The sequence below is a fragment of the Vulpes vulpes genome, chromosome 5 (genome assembly GCF_048418805.1).
Source record: "Vulpes vulpes isolate BD-2025 chromosome 5, VulVul3, whole genome shotgun sequence".
Lineage (NCBI taxonomy): Eukaryota > Metazoa > Chordata > Mammalia > Carnivora > Canidae > Vulpes > Vulpes vulpes.
In genome coordinates this window covers 4,285,102-4,299,873 of record NC_132784.1, presented here as the reverse complement: position 1 = coordinate 4,299,873, position 14,772 = coordinate 4,285,102, and positions in this window count along the sequence as shown.

Below are 14,772 nucleotides of genomic sequence, written 5' to 3'. Positions count from 1 at the left end.
CTGTTTAATAAGGGGGTGGGTGCAATTATGTATGACTATATTTCAGTTCCAAAGTGGACATTTAACTTCTGTGTGTGTGCTTGGGGCAGAGGTCATTTTCCAGTGACAAGGGCAAAACAAACTAATTGACTCAAGAAATGAAGGTTCGAGGAAGATGTAGGAAAGACATGTGTTGGCTGGGGTATAAATATTCGGGTTTTCTGATCCCTAACATCATAAGAGGTAGAGGTAGATTATGATGGAAAGGAGCCAGGGGAGCGCTGAGTGAAGATACATAGGATCTGCAGGTCCCAGCTTGAAACAAGCATGGCAGAATGGGAACAATAGATAACTATTGAAAACTTTTTGGGATTTCCCTTTGGCTAGGAGCTTTTTGCATGTTTCCACATTTAGTTCTTATAAGAACCTTATGAGGTAAGAAGAAACACCCATCTATGCTACATATGCGCATATTGATTCTCAAAGAGGTAAGGATCATGTCCTTGGCATGCAGCAGGTTAAAGAGGGAGTCAGAATTCCATACCAATCAGCCTGCTGGACTCATTCCCTGCTCCAGACTCCAGCCCCCAGAGGAAAAGGCCCATGAAAATCAGCAGCAGGAAAGGAGCCACAGAGAGTGCTGGTTCTCTCTGGACTCTGGGATGTTATCTTGTAAAAATGCCCCTGATTCTTGCATTCATCTGCCTCCCTTTTTTTAGCGTAGTTTTGTAAAATATGTCATTTGGTAATTAATTTTTCAAATCTTAAGGCTGGTGTAAGAAAGGCTGTAAATTAAATAATTCTCATTTTCATAACATTGCAACTACAGTGATGTGTAGTTTTTATTAACCAGAGACCCAGAATCCAAAAGCCCCTTGCCCTTGCTTCATGATTAAGTTAGGCGTATGAAATAGAAAAATAATTAGACGTGTTTATCTCCTGATTTTTTTTAATCTGAATCCACTCAATGGGACTGTCAGGGACTATTCCCTAAGACAAGTCTAGTATGAGAAAAAGGATAAAAGAAAAAAGGGTATTTGCTGTGTAATTTCTACTTCATTCCAAGAAGACTTGAAGTAGATTCCATAATACATCAGTAGAACATGCTAGAAAGAGATGACAAGATCAGGGAGAAAGAAGACCTGAGTAGAGTATAGTAAATTAAGAAGGCAAAAGGCTGACAGTCTCTAAGTGGAGAGAGGTCTGTTCAAAGGATGAAGGGACAAAGTGAGAGTCACAGACACAGGGAACAGAGTCAGAACTGGAGGCTCCATGAAACGGATTAACTTCTGGGCAGGTTATTGTTGGCAAGTCTGTGGTCACAGCTGGCTGGAGTTTGGTGATGGGACGAGAAGATAATCCACAGTAAGGTGGATCCTGAAAGAAGAGGAGCAAAGGTCAGCTGCGGATCAGGCTGTCGTGTAGGTAGACTGCAGAATTAGACCTCTGACCTTTGCAAAAGTCAAAGTAAAGCGTAGAGTTGATGCCTTAGCTGTTCCTCAGTAGGGCCAAACCGAGGCCATACACTAGGAGCCTCATCACGAAGACTGAAGTCAAGCAAGCAGACCAGGGGTCCAGGGAGGGTCAGGCAGAAAGGGTGAGCAATCTTACAGCTGCAGCCACCAGAAAGCAGTGGCTGCCCGGCTGCCCAGGTCAGGCCTCACTGTACCCTCACAGAGCCTGGAATGGGCGTTAGAAGGACAAGAAGCAGAGCAATTCCTGATACTAAAAATAAACCACAATTTTAAAAAGCCAATTTATTGAAACAGAGAGTAGAATGGCAGATGCCAGGGGCTGGGAGCAGGGGTCTTGGGGAAGTGTTGGTCAAAGGAGTTTGGAAACTCCCAATTCTAAGATAAATAAGGACTGAAGATCTAATGCACAGCCTGGTTACTATAATTGTCACTATTGTATTATATATGAGAGCAGATTGTAAATGTTACCACTACCACACACACACACACACACACACACACACACACACACACACACAACTATTTGAAGGAATAGTTGACCAGGTATCTAGCTAATAATAAGGTGTTCCTAACCTTACTGTGGTAATCATTTTGCAATATATACATGTTCTAATCCTCACACTGTCCATCAAACTTCTATGTTATGTCATATATGACATATGTTATATGTCAATGTATCATTAGAGTAGTGGGGAAAAAAATCTTAACTGAATGCCCCCTCATTAATGGGATGTAAGTAATGGGGGCAAAATATAACAAATTTGGGGAATATCTAGTGCATGCCTGGAGCTGTGCCAGGTTCTGGGATAGAGAGAGAGATAGGACTGGCCCCTTCCCTGTGTTAAGGAGGTTAAATTTGTACATAGGTAGTTATAACAATTGTTTTGAATACACAGAGAACTTCACTTCTGCCATGAGAAGTCAGGGAAAGAGTCTGAGGAAATGTGATATTTGGACTGGGTCTTGAAAAACAGTAAGGAATTTTTCTAAGAGCGAGGGAAAAGAAAGGAAGGCCATTTTAGACAGAAGAAGCTGTGTGTTTTAGGCATAGACTCCTGGGAGGATCAAAGTATGTTCACTAGACTTCCCCATGGCAGGAAAATTGAATTAGATATTTCATGACAAAAAAAAATATAGATGGATAGATAGATAGATAGATAGATAGATAGATAGAGATATTGATATTGACTAGTGTCGAAATAGAACACCCAGTTTTCCAAAATAGGTCTATTAAATAGAGCTCACACTCTTTATTTTTTTTATTTTTTATTTTTTAGCTCACACTCTTTAAATAGGTTTCTTCCAAAGTGTTTCTCACAGTTATTTATAATTATTAAATATGTGGAGGGATAAAAAAAAGAAAAGAAAGAAAAAATATGTGGAGGGGTTCTCTTGTCAGTAACTGTGAGAAAATGTTGGGGTGAGCATACTGAAGGTCATTTCTTTTCTGCAGGGCTTCTCATACCTTTTAATATTATAAATATGCATTTTGAATTTTGAAGAGAGGGTGTAGCATAAAGCAATTCTCATGTTTATTAAAAGATGGAATAAAAAAAAAAAAAAGATGGAATAGTCCTTTTTTTTCCCCTCCAGCCCAGACATACATGGGACACTCTAGGAACCTATTATAAATATTTGGGTAATCTAGGAGTTTAAAACCCAGACCTCCATTAATTGTACTGTGTGAAAATTTTGTCATAAGAGTTTTTAAATTATATGATAATTTTTATAACCCTGTGTCCCCCACCCAGATCTGTGTCATCCAATTTGGTGGTCATGAGCCACGTGTGGCTATTAAGCACTGAAGATGTGACTAGATTGAACTGAGATGAGCTGCGAGTTACTGGAAGGCTTCCAGGAAGTACATATGCGCCTTGCATCATGTTTCTACTGGACAGCACTGCCCTTGGCCATGAGCTATTTAGATGTGGAGATCTTATTCATCCATATACTATTGATGCTTCAGAAATTTCTTGTCATCTATTAGGCACTTAACATTTACTGAATGAATAAAATAACAAGTAAATAAGTGAAGCCCAATACATAAGGTACTCACTGCACTTAAAATCTGGTGCAAAATGCATGTTCCAGTTGTCACACTTTTATCTTAAAAGACTGTTTTTGCTTATACACAAATGACCTCTTTACTGATATAAATATCTCATTTGCATGTGTGAAATTTATCTCCTAATTGTTTTAATATCCAGAGAACTAGCCCTCCAAGACAACATTTTCTTCTGAAAGAACCCAGAATCCTGAACTATGAAATCATTTGCTACAGTTGGGAAGCTGCCTGTGAGCATCTAGCAGCTCATGTGTCCATGTGCTCTCCTCTGCTTCCTACATTCTCACTTCTGGCCTCATGTCTGTCTTCTTGTCCCTAAGGAAAGTTATGTCTGAAAAAAAACCAGGAACTTCCTGATCTCTAAAGCTCTGTCTTTGACTCACAGTTTTAGCCTTTCCAAGCACTGATTGTCTCAAGCAAGTTTCTGACTGCTGTAATGCCTACCCTCTGGCCAATGCTCATATCCTTATGCTTTACTTCTAGTCATGGTCCCTTTCTCTCTTTTCTTTCTGCCTAGACACAATTTTTTTTTGTGGGGGGGGCATCTGAGTGAATCTCAGTACCCTTTGAAATGGCGATAATACTGTGTGCTCTAAGTATTATATGACTATCAGGCACTTTGAAAGTTAAGTGAATGAATGAAAATAAGAACCTATGTAAATTGCCAACTGTGAATAAAGTGAGAGATGCTATGATTGTTAAATTGGCATGGAATGAAGCAAGACACCTAGCTACATTGTCCTGGATTTATGAAACTTCTACTCCTTTAAAATAACTTAAACCTGGGATGCCTGGGTGGCTCAGCAGTTGAGTGTCTGCCTTCGGCTCAGGGCATGGTCCTAGAGTCCCAGGATTGAGTCCCACATCGGGCTCCCTGCATGGAGTCTGCTTCTCCTGCTGCCTATGTCTGTGTGTGTGTGTGTGTGTGTGTGTGTGTGTGTGTGTGTCTATCATGAATAAATAGATAAAATGATTTTAAGAAAAGAACTTAACCTATCTCTGTGTGCCTAGGGATAAACCATCTATTTTTTCCAACAAATTGAAACTTTTACTGACCATCCCAATTTCCTTCTTTTTTTTTTGTCTTGACATTTGAATTACAGAAGAGTATAGACCAATAATCCTATAATAATGTATGAGCTTTCTTCTAGTTTCCAAAATATCTCACTGCTCTCATCATTATGTAGTTATAATGATCTAAGGCAGAGAATTATATTTTACTTTTTATTAGGTATTAGTTTGGTATTTGAAATTTAACATATTTTTTTCTAGGCAATTCATTAACTTTGTGGATTTTAGTGAAATGTTTAACTTGAGGCTATGTGGAACAGTGATTAAATGCTAAACTGTTGACTCAGGTCAACTAAAGTTTTGTTATAGATTTAAAAATTGGCCATATTTAATTTCATTCCTTTCCACCAGGAGATGGAGTCTGTTTTTCCTGCAGTTGAATTTGGATTGGCCACATGACTTGCTTTGGCGAATGGAGCATCAGCCATCATGTGATAGATAGAGGAATGAAAAATAATTGCTTGGTGAAATTTGCTCTCTTGCTATATTGGGAATGCTTGAGCTACCACCAAGTGAAGAAACCTGAAGAAGCCTACATGTGTTGCCTTGTCTCCTTTATTGTTTCAGCCAACTGCCAGACATGTGAGACTGCCCTAGACCATCCAACAACCGGCCAACCTACTATCTCAGTGCAGACATATGAAAGAATCAAATCACTGCCCAGAGAGCCAACAAAATGTGTAAGCTAAATACATGGTTATTGTTTATGCCACTGTGCTTTCGGATAATTCATAGTGCAGCAAAAGAGAACTGATAAGGAATCACTTACTTAGATGTGGTACGCTACTGCTGGTCACAAACCCTCAAACACTTGGCCTTGACTTTGCAACTGGCCAGTGAATGAACCCAGGAAAACAGTGGGGAAATCCTTAGTAAAGGGAGGCAACTTTTAGTGGAGGCTAGTATACTGATAAGGCAACTGCTCGAACAGCTAGAAAAACAATGACATATTTTGCACAATAAAGCAATTTGCAAAGCTGTTTCCTGGAATAAGTTAAGGAATGGAGCATATAATTTATAACTTTTGATCTGGCTAAGGAGTTCTCCAGACAGAATTCCGTAGTGTCAGTTGGATGCAGCAATGCTAATAAAATATCACAAGAGGAATAAGGTAAAGAAAGAACCATTCAGACTACATGAAGAGGACAGAGGGTATTTGGAGAAACCTATATTTGTTGGGTTAGAAAACAAAATTTTTCTCATTCTTAGTCCCCAAGTAGAAAAAAATTCTAAGTGACAATAGGTCTTGGGCCAACAGTCAAAACAAAATGTGGCTGCAGGTTCCTTTGTTAAGAAGATTTACCATGGTTGCCTAGTAGACTCTTTAAACAAAACAAGGATGCTTTTAAGCATCTTAAGGGTTTGCTCTTACAAAAAGCTAAACCCAAGATAATTAATTATTTTATTTTATACTTTAGTTTATCTTAATTCCAGTATAGTTAACATACAGTGTTATATTAATTTTAGGTATCTAATACAGTGATTCAACACTTTCAATACATCACTCGATGCTCATCACAAGCGCATTCCTTAATCCCCATCACCAGTCCCTCTTCTTACCTCCCCTCTGCTAATCATCAATTTGTTCTCAATAGGTTAGACTCTGTTTCTTTATTTGTCTCTCTCCTTCTTTTTTCCCTTTGCTTTTATGCTTTGTTTCTTAAATTTCACACGAGTGAAATCATATATATTTGTCTTTTTCTGATTTATTTCATTTAGCATCATACTCTCTAGTTCCATGCATGCCATTGCAAAATGGCAAGGTTTCATTTTTATGGCTAAGTAATATTCCATTATATATATATCATTATATATATATATATATTTTCCTATATATAATCACATCTTTATCCATTCATCTGTTGATGGACACTTTGGCTGCTTCCATATCTTGGCAATTGTAAATAATGCTACCAAAAACATAGAGGTGCATATATCCTTTGCATTAGTGTTTGCATTTTTTGAGGAAATACAATACTCTATACAGAAATCCCTAAAGACTCCACCAAAAAAGTCAGAGAACTGAGAAATGAATTTAGTAAAGTCACAATATACAAAAGCAATGTGCAGAAATCTGTTGCATTCTTATACACTAAAAATGAAGCAGCAGAAAGAGAAATTAAGACAAGAATCCCATTAAAAATCACACCAAAAGAAAGATATCTCGGAATAAACCAAGATAACTATTTGTAAGGCTATAAGAGGGAAGCATGTCTCAATCATGGGTGTATCTTTCACCAAATGGATTGGAGTACAATCTGATGAATAGAAAGTCCACAAAATTTTTAAAGAATTCTGACAGTAAAAGAGCAATAGTTTGAACAAAAAAAGGTAATGAGATTTTTCAAGATGCCACAAGACCCCCATCCCCTAACTTTCCACAGACAGGACTTAGGCGACAAAGTTACCAAGTTGTGACATGGGCCGTTTTGTACAGTACACAAAAGATTTCTGAGAAGGTGAAGGTAAGAGTCCAGAGTAGGAATCTATTCAAGGAAGTGGAACCAGGTTCTAATCTGGACCAAGAGCTTTTCAGCCCCATACACATAACTGCAAACTATATAAATTGTTTTAAGCCACTACATGTTGAAGTGGTTTGCCATATGGCAAAATCTAACTGGTAGAGTTTTGAATTCTAGCTCTACAATTTTCTGAGATAATCTCCACCACTGTGTATCTTCAAACATAAAAATAATTCACTTTTTAAAAAAAAATTTAATTTTCAGAAGTCAAAATAAGGTGACTATACATACCTCACACGTTTGTTGCATCCTGATGAGATAGTACATGCCATGGGCTCTGCCAAAAGGTTTGGTTTCTATAAAACTTGCAATTATTATTTTTTTCATGAGTCTTTGCAAGGTGATAATCTATGCAAGGTGATAATCTATGCAAGGTGATAATCATAATCTCTTAATTTTGTTTTGAAAACCAAATGACAGAAACAGAAATGACACATCTGAATATGAGAGATCAGTAAGTAAGATCATGATCTAGCATGTGGTTGCAACTTTAATTCATGTCTCTTTCCTTGGCATGGAAAAATATATAAATATAATTATATGATATAATATATACAAATATATGTAAAGATATGCTTCTGAATTTCAAACATAGTTTCCTAATAATGAATGAATGAATGACATATTAAAAATACCTTATGTCTTTACAAAATATAATTCCCATGTTCCCAGAGTTTTCTCTTTCTACACTGAGGAGACGTCAGGATTCTGTCCAGTCCTCCCCCTTCTCCAACATCCCATCTTCCCTGAAATTATCTCAATGTCCCCTCCCCATTGTTCTTTGGCAGCCTCCAATCACTTCCCTTGCACATCAACACGCCCCTCCCTCTCCATCACTAACATCACCAATAGCCTCATCAAGAAACAGCTTTCAAGTGCATGGACATTCAAACCCAAGAGAAGCCACAGGGGGTGGGAATAGTGGGAAAGTGGCAATCAGTAGACCGCACGTGAGGAAAGAGACAAGAAAGCACAGAGGGAGAGCACCGTGCCTAGAAAACAGACATTGGAGCACACGCATTGTTGATAACAAAACAATGTAGTGGCCACAGATACATGTAGGAAGCACCAAGCAAATATCTGAGGGCTTCCTAGAGGAGAATGATTAGAAGGGCCTTAAGAAAAAGTGTTAGTGAAGTGGACTTCCATAATCATTTAATAATTATTTAATGAGTATCTGTGATGAGCCAAGTGTTATACTATATAATGAGGGAAAATAAATAATATTAATAATAATGGCGTGTCTCTGTGTGGCATTTTATAATTCATAATCCAGTCAGGAATGATGGTGTGAACATTGGGGAAAGAAAAGGAAGGGTTAAGTGGGAATTGGAACTGATTAAACATCTCTGTGTTCCTAGCACTGTGCTGTATTTCACGGTGCTCAGTAAACCAGTTTCTGAGGTCAGATCAGTTATGACCCCAATTTAAGATTGAGGAAAATCAAATCAATAGAGATATTAGGTGACATGAACAAGTCACAAAGCTTGTGCTGATAGAGCCTGAAACTGAAGAAACATTGGGGTTCTCCCACGCGGAAGCTCAGGCTGGAGGAGTCAGAGGGTGTAGTCAGCATCTGATCTGAGCAGAGCCCTAGGGAGGGCAGAGAGGGGATTGGGGACAGAGGGCAGGAAAAAGAGACAGAGAGAAACAGGCTGGAAGGAAAAGGGATACAGATCGTTTTCTACAGAAGCCAAGTACAACTCACCCAAAGAGCATCTCCCTCCCAGGGGAGGCCTGTCATTACAACTTGTTAGCACCTGGCATACTTTTTGCAGTCCAAAGATATTCTTTCCTATAATCACCAATTAGCACCTGCCACAGCCGTTTTTCTGGACAGTTGATGAGGATTGAGATTCAGCAGGTTTGAGATTTCACTAAAGCCCTGCAGTTAATAATGGTGATATTCAGAGCAGAACTAATAGCTCACACTTGGAATGGATTCCCTCTTTCATCTGACTAGATTCTCCCAGGACCTGTACAGTTTGATTTTCCTGTGCCCAAGCATTTGAACAAGCTATTGTTAGCCAGTAATAACTTGTGGAGCCCCCCTGGTCAGAGACCAGAGCTTTCCATCACTGAATAATCCAACTGATTTATTTTATTATTTGGGGAGTTTGTAAAAGGGCGATTCATTTTTCCCCTGCTCTCAGGTGATTCTCTGAGCCATCCTTCTCAATATTGCCACAATGACTCCTGTTGGTGCAAGTTGTGCCATGCAAAATCCCATTTAAAGAACCCAGGCTGGAAAGACAGTTGTCAGACTGCGGGCTCTACGGTGAAGGTAGTGCCTCTGGCTATCTACCCAATAAATTAGAACATCATCACAGCCAAGGGATGTCCCCACCTCAGGTCACCATACCCCTTCCTCTGTGTGTATGCACCACAGCACCTGCAAGCCTCTGTTATGCTGGTTTGTTTTCATGTGAGTCTCCTCCACACAATTATGTATGAGTCTATGTCAAACACTCTGTGTAATATAACTCTTTTTTTTTTTCAAAAAAGATGTTTATTTATTTGAGAGACAGCATGCAGGAGGGACAAAGAGAGAGGGAGAGAGAGTCTTAAGCAGATTCCATGCTAAAAATGAAGCCTGACATGGGGATCCATGTTATGACCCTGAGATCATGACCTGAGCCAAAACAAGAGTCAGACGCTTAAACGACTAATACTTCCCAGGAGCCCCTGTGTGATTTAACTCTTGACCTAATCCAAATCTAAGTCTAACCCTGAGTAATAATGACTGGAACTAGCAAATGTTCATCTGCCTTCCCAACATCTACCATCCGTTTTCCTGATATTATCACGTTAGTATTCTTTGCAGGAACCAGCTTTTCCCCATCTCATTCCTATAACTGTGTAGGATTAAAATTTGCCCAGGCAGGGGCACCTAGGTAGCTCAGTTGGTTAAGCGGCCGCCTTTAGCTCAGGTCATGATCCCCACATCCTTGGACAGAGCCCTGTACTGTGCTACCTGCTTGGCAGGGAGTCAGCTTCCCCCTCTGCCTCCCCCCGCTCATGTTCTCTATCTCTTTCTCTCTATATCTCTCTCAAATAAATAAGTAAAATCTTTTTTTTAAAAAAAAATGCTCAGGCAACAGGATGGGCACAGGCACAGGCATGAGACGGCTCACCAGGCCACAGTGGTTGGCTGGGTCTGGGCATGTTACTCAAGGAGAGCAAAGGCCAGGGATTTTCTGCAGTTACTGAGAAAGAAATCTCTTTCTACAAAGGCTCCTAACTTGGCAGGAAACAAGGCTGAGCTATTTGTGGACATTTTTGTCATCATATGAAGAGAATCTGACTAATGATGAAGAACAATGAAGAATTGGAGATAGAAGGTGAGAGAATCTTAATGACATTGTCTGGGCTTCTAGATCCATCCTTTCTGAAGCTCATGCTAAAAATAAGGCACTGACTGAACTATGTCCTTTCTGTAGGTTCAAAAGACCCTGTTTCCTTGCCTTTTCTAGTTTCTAGAGGTTGCCTGTGCTCTTTGGCTTCTGGCCCTCCCTTCCACCCTCAAAGTCAGTGGTTTAGCATCTTCAAATCTTTCTTACTCTGACCTCTGCTTTTTTTTTTTCAAAAATGATTATATTTACTTATTTGAGAGAGAGAGGGGAATGCAAAGAGGGAGAGGAAGAGGGACAAGCAGACTCTCCACTGAGCAGGGAACCTGATGTGGGGCTTGATCCCAGGATCCTGAGATCATGACCCGAGTCAGAGGCAGACATTTAATTGACTGAGCCACCCAGGTGCCCTCTGACTTCTGTCATCACATCTCTGACTGTGAGCTTCCTGCTTTCCTCCTACAAGGACATTTGTGATTAGCCCTGGGTGTACCTAATAAACCGAGATAATCTCCTCATCTCAGGATGCTTAACTTTTTCACATCTGCAAAGTCCCTTTTGCCATGCATAGTAACACAGCACCTGCAAGAAGCTGGGATTATGAACTGGACACATATAGGGAACTATTATCCTACCCATCATAGGCCCCTGTCATTCAAGTGACCTATTGTGTATCTCCAGCTAACTGTGCCAGACTACCCACCATATGCCAGAAACTCATCGAAACATTACATTTTCCACATCGCCAATCTCACTTTAATTTTCACAAGAGCAATGTGAATCTGGCACTGTCATTATTTGTGAAATGTAGGCACTGGGGTTCAGGAAAGTTGTCATTTCTACAAAGTCAGTGGACTAAGGTTAAGGGGAATTCCCAGAACTTCAACCAATGTCACTGTGACTTCAAATCCTACTTTCTTTCTATGTCACCCATTCTGCTTGACACAAGTCCAAAAAAAATGTTCCAAAATAAACGCCAGAAGTGAGTGCTTCGATGCTCAGCATGGCCCCACTCCACATTCTCTGTGTCCACCGAAAGTATGACGTGGAGCCCACCATGGTCGTCAGTCCCCTTGCTCCTCACCACACTCATAGTGTCAATTCATGGTAGGTGCCTCAGGAATATTCGCTCCCTAAATAAACACTCGAATAACCCCCTCCATAGACACAGGTCATAGGGTAGACAAAGTAGAACCCTCCAGTATCACTATTTCCTAAATGCCAATGTCATAATCAACACCCCTTCACTGAGTCCCTGGCACCTATAACAGGCTGCTCTTGGCCATCAGGAGATGCCAAGCCATGTAAATGTTTGGAAGCTCATCAGTGATTTAGGACGACACTGCAGGAGCCCTCGGATCCTGTGCATGTTTGCTGGGTCTGGCGAGATGAAGCAGGAAAACCGACTGGCAATGAGAGAGAGCTCTGCTCTAAGCAACTGGATGTTCACTACTACCCAGAAGCCCATTATTGTCTGGATAGGTGGCTTAACAAGTACTCTGTATGTCCCACAGGCTTCTGATGAAAGTGGTTGGACAACCACATCTTGAGAAATGCTCTTCCAGATGTTTCAATGCATCTTGTCCCTGAGTTAGGAAGGAGCACTATTCTTTCTAGAATAGCCCTCTTATTCACCATGGACAGGAGGGGGCTCTCAGAGTCCAGGAAAAAAGCAGGAAACAACCAAATGCTGCATTAATTAGCAGAAATATACTGAACCCTCACCTGCCACCAAGGCCTCCTTCTGCAGCCCCTTTGAGAGCGGCTCTGGCTTACTGTAGTATTTGTAGCAGGCAGCACCAGACATCCTTGGCTCAATCATTAAGCAAATGCAAGTTGAATGAAAGAACAGAAGAAAAAGGAATAGCTGAGCAGGTGTTCTAGCTAGCTGACTTCCAGGACTAATATGTGTTATCGCCTACGCAAAAAGGAAACATTCTATCCTAGAAAATCTTTCCACCTTCCTCCCAAATACATACACATACACACATGCACACGTGAAGCATGTACACATGCATGCATACCTGAGCATGGCACACACACTTGCACACACATGAACACAGGCACACACATGTGTACAATCCTTGACCTCATTAGACATTTTTCCTCAAGTTTTTCTCAGGCAATTTGCTTCATGAAAAGTCTCACTCAAAATTCTAGCCCCTCAATCACTACAAAACATCAGAAAATGTGAGTTACCCCTGAAGTTCTCATGAGACACCTATAGCTTTATGTAATACACCACCAGAGCATCCAGAGAACAACGTCACCAATGTTGTAAAAAGAGAGCGAGAAGAACCTATATTCATCAAATTACAGGTTGTATTTCTCGTTGAGATATGCATGTTCTTAGTATTGAAGCAGATGCTAAAAGCCTGGAAATGTGAAGTGACTTCAGGAAAATAAAACACCGTGTTTTATTTTGTATATTGTGTATTTTTAAAAGCCAGTAACTCTTCATTTTCCCTGAAAAACCTTTTTTTGATGTAATGTCTTTGTTTTTAGTTTTTTTTTTTCACTTTGCAGGAACTGTCTAATTCTACCTTCTCCAATGATCTTGGTTTATTGTTAAAAATAAGTGCCTTTCTTTAGAGTAACCTCCCACCTTTTGTACTGAAAGAAGGAAGTTAGCTATAAAGAAAACAATGACCATGGCTGGTGTGAGGTGGGAATGATTTAAAGTGCTTCTATCCAATTGAGAGGAAAACCTGTGGCCCTTTAAATCTGAACTCTTGGAAGCTGCACTGCACATAATTGGAAACAGTGTGAATATCACATGCAGCAGAATGAGAAAATGTCACTAACTCGTCCTTCTTCGGGGAAGAAATGCTTGCCTTTCTGTTTTAAGGACTTGAAAAGGACCAGCTGAGATGAGAGCAATTTTTTTTTCCCACATTCTCTTATTTGTGAGTTCCATTTTCCTATGACCCCATGGAAAGGAAGCCTCAACTAGAAAAAAGATATGGGATAGTATCGCCTCTCCATTTTCTTTATAAATGTCCATTCATGATATGCCAGAGGATTCTCCTGCTTTAATGAGAATGTTTCCTGTGACAGAAGCACCTGGTATGGGATGAACAAGTGAGAACAAATGGTGGTAGGAGTAATTCTGGGACTGAGATTTGTTTGGCCCAAGGAAAAGCATATTGATAGTTCTCTGGGTGACAATTAAAAATTTTAAAACCACAAGTGCCTCTTAGTTCAGATGGGGATATGAGACAGGTGGGTTGGGAGCCAGATTTCCTGGGTTCCATTTTGTTTTGCTTTTATTGCCAGATAAAATATACAAGACTCTCAGTTAAATGTGAATTTCAGATAAACAGTGAAGATTATATGGGATATATTTACACTAAACTATTACATGTTGTCATGAAAGTTATGTGGCTAGATTTGGCAACTCTAGTTTTGCAATTTATTTGCTATCTCTTAGCCTTAGCCTTTCTGTGCTTTGGCTTTCTCTCAGAGATACTGATATTACTAAAGAAATAATAATAATGATGTCCATTTATAGGATTGTTAGGAAGACCCAGTAAATTAATATTTCTAAAGTACTAGAATAGTACCTGACACATCATAAGTACTGTATCAATGTTTGTCATATAAAATTATAACTGTATTTGTAAAAAAAAAAAATTCTAATGTCAGATCAATCATGGAGAGACTCAAGCTTTACAAATTGATACACCGGCCACCTTTATCTCAGAGTATTATGGACTGACAGATGAGATGACTGGAGCATTAGTAGATGGACCCAGCTTCACACCAACAAGCACCAGAAGTGAATACCATGAAGCGGGACCCATGAAGATTATGGAAATGGTGGGCCAGACAGCTACTCATGGCACTAGCAGAGTGGTTTATCCTGGATGAAAGAAAGTTCCTGAGCTTTGTTCCTATAGAAGAAAAAGCACAAAACTGGTCTAGAAAGTTGTTTGAATCTATCTCAGGATGAAAGTAGGAGGGAAAATCGAGATATTGTGGACTGAGATGGTCATTTTGCCTCTTTCTTCCCAAGGCTACCCAGTGAGTGTGTGGCTGCGGAGCCTAAAGTGTTTGGGGCTTTGAGGTCCATGGTGTACAGAGAAGAGGTAAGCATCATCTTAAACCTCTAACCCATTGTGTTGCCCACTATTGCACCGTGAATACGATATTTTTCCTTAACTATGCCTTCAAGTCAGCAACATGGCTTGGTCCTCTCCCTAGGAACAGGAGAGGCAAGAAGGGACACTTGTAGTTTCAGTGCAGTGCCGTCGTTGAAGGAGGTTGTAGGATCATCATTGGGTTGGTTGCCCTTTGTTCTGGTCCATTCA